This window comes from Haliotis rufescens, unplaced genomic scaffold (assembly GCF_023055435.1).
Source record: "Haliotis rufescens isolate VD_foot unplaced genomic scaffold, xgHalRufe1.0.p SCAF_13, whole genome shotgun sequence".
Lineage (NCBI taxonomy): Eukaryota > Metazoa > Mollusca > Gastropoda > Lepetellida > Haliotidae > Haliotis > Haliotis rufescens.
Window position 1 is genome coordinate 22,316,839 of NW_025963813.1, and position 3,184 is coordinate 22,320,022.

General features: G+C 39.1%; 1 long non-coding RNA gene across 1 annotated transcript; it reads left to right on the forward strand.

Moving 5' to 3' along the window:
* Positions 1 to 188: 188 nt before the first annotated feature.
* On the forward strand, positions 189 to 2,913 carry LOC125378610. Its single transcript, XR_007220389.1, has 4 exons — positions 189 to 447; positions 927 to 985; positions 1,870 to 1,944; positions 2,694 to 2,913. It is a non-coding gene; the product is annotated as an uncharacterized LOC125378610 (long non-coding RNA).
* Positions 2,914 to 3,184: the final 271 nt, after the last annotated feature.

Consider the following 3,184-nt stretch of genomic DNA (forward strand, 5'->3'; position numbering starts at 1 on the left):
TTGCATGGTAGGCAAACGCATATTCCATACACGACGTAGATATACTTCCTAATACACACTGTCAAAATCCCCGCGGCTCCCAATATGGCCTGTATGAACAGTAACCTGCCAACCTCGTCTCTTTCCGTAACTGCTGCAGAAATGACCGCTCGTCATTCGTGACCACTTCGTGTTATTCCGGGACAAGCAAGTCTACCCATAATTCCCTGTATGGCCGAGGGCGCCATTTTGGAACACAAATGTAAACAAACACTCAAACCTCGTGTAATCGATGTACACCGTGATGCTTGATTGCGATATGCTTACCTCGTGTATCGATACATTGTTCTCAATCACCTCTAACACGGAAATCCCGGTCGAAATCCACCTGAGCCATCCACAACGAGGACGTCAAGTATTTCGAAAACTCGATTGACAGCCGAAGGAGGAGCAGCTTGCGGATGCCAGGTACGTAGGGCTTCGAGACATATTGTTCCATGATTTCTATACAGAGATCTTATGGGAATGGATTGATTTAGATATTTTCCTGATCTCCATGTTACTACTGTAAACGTCAAGGGCCTTTTAGTTTTGTTGTTTTCGGAAACCTTTTGTTATTATTATGATCAAGTGTTTGTTGTGACATGGTATTTCTATCTGGGCTTGCATAAGAGCTACAGGTGCAGGACTTTTAACAGTTTAAGGGTTGTGTCCTTATTCTCAATATAACGCTGGGATTTGATGATGAGGGTTTGTTACCAAGGGTATAAATCTGGCAAAGTGCATGTCAAACAAAACGTGGCATTCAATTCCAATCAAGTGTTGCCACCTGAACCACCTGAAAGTGATATATGGATTACAATGAATAATGACAGCTTATCAATCTTTAACAAATTAACATTGAAACATTGAAAGGATAAAGACAAGTTAGTTGTTTTCTGTTTCAGCATGTTCAGGGTTTGTGGGGAGGTTCACAGACATCCTCAGGGGGGATACAAAGTATTGAGTGAGTATTTTTGTTTGTGATAAATACAAACTACATGTATTCATCATGGTATATTTCAATGCAGTGTGAAACATCACACTCACAATAGTCCAGCTCTGTGATGGCAGCCTGTAAATAATTGAACATGGACCAGGCAATCTAGTCATTGTTATTATCAGCAAAGATCCATGCCCTCAGAGTATGATGACAACCTAGTCTGACCACCCAATTCATTAGTTGATTAGTGTTTGCAGCGGTAGAAACTAACAATTTCAGTGCACTAGTCCTAAAATGATAGCATATAGCAAAACCTTTAAAATGTCAAAATGACTAGTGCCAATTTCTAACCCTGGTGTTTGGATGTTGTGTTTGTGTGTGTATGTATGAGTGTATTTAACTTAAATCATGAATCTTATACTTGTTTCTCTGTGCTTTTACAATGTAACCCAAATTTTCTCGGGAATAATAAAGTATTCTCTTATTTATATCATTTCTGAACAAAGTGTCATATCAAGGTTAGATCTCTGTCAAAACAGCGCCATTGAAAAGCCAAACAAATAGCCTAGAAATAAAAGTAAATACTGCATTGCATTAATCTGCGTTTCAAGAAAATTTGGCAATAATTCATGGAATGATATTCACCTCGGTGAGGATCTCTCTGCATTGTTGAACAAGTTATTTCCTATGTAATGTATGTGTTGAATGACCCTGACTTTGTTGTCAAAATATTGTTTTGACATTTGTTAAATATGGGGATAAATGTCATCTCTGAATGTTCGACATGAATTATTATAATTAGGGCAGTTCTAAGTCGGAATCACAACCGGGGTCTTTTCATTTGATTCAAATGTACAACATGTAAAGTTTGGACATTTCTGTGATGTGAATGCTGCTTATGTTTGTAGAATGTCCGGATGAATAAAAGAGACAGTCATCTGTGCAGCATCAATGCAATGAAAGACCATAGAAGAGCAACAGTGGTAAATATTTTGAAATTATTCTGTTTGGTTCATATGGTTATTTTGCAAATATTTCTTCAGTTTGTTCCTCATCGCTGTGGGCACGGATGTCCTATTATCTAAGGCACTACAATTTGCTGTGCAGAGTTGCATCTCTTGGGCTTGGGCAGAAACCTATAGTCATGGGTTCAAATCCTGGTTCTACCCGATTATGTTGCTAGGTTTGTCAGCATTATACACATGCTTGTGGGATTCATCAAAGACCTGCATCACTTAGGGCTTTCTTCCCACATCAAGCTAACATGCGGTGATATATCTGGAATACTGTTCAAAGCAGTGTTAAAGCCAACTCATTTATTTAACACTGCATCCAGCAATAGTTTGGCTATATGACAAGGATTGAAAATATATATTTTTCCATGTTGATGAGTTGAAACAGTCACTAAATGACATCACTTAAAAAGATTCCCAGCATTCCAAGCCTAATTAATAGATAAGGTAGTGATTGAGTAGGCTCATTGATCGCATGTAATCATACCACAGTGATGTGGGATATTGTCCATAATAGTTATCATCGGTTTGTCTGTACTAAGTTCATAACATTAATCACTGGTTTGTCTGGTTGAGATTTGAGATGTGATTATCTTAAATGTTTAGCATGTAACAAGACTCACATATGATAACTTAAGTGATTTTGCTGCCTTCTATCTGTAAGTACATGTGGCAACAATTCTTTTTGATTGCTAAAATCTTTGTACATTATGCTGCAGAAACTGAAGTCCTGCTTGAGATCCCTGGATGAGTACTCCAGGTTGACAGTCTGGAAGGACCAGACAAGGGAGTCCTAAACAGAGGGTGCACCCCTTCAGATATCAGAGGTCGAGGGTCCTGTTATTTCAATGGAGGCCGACCAAGAAGTTGTATGCCAAATGGTACAGGGACACACAAAGGCTGGTCTGCCTAATGTGAGAAGACCAACCGATGCCAAGCTGGAATTCCAGGACATACAGGAAATTCTTGTCTTGAGCCATGTGGTAAACACTTGAAAGGAATGATAAATGGGACTTATTGTCTTTAAATGTGGACCCAAACACCAAAAGGAAAGTTCACAATTCTACTAACACAATGCTGCAGAGATAGAGTCCAACTGGTATCCCCTCATCCTGGTTCCTGTTCATCCATGACAATATAGAAAGAAAAGGAGGATTGAGGGAAAGTAAGTTCTCTGAACTGGTGAACATTATCCGTAGGTACTGTCAAG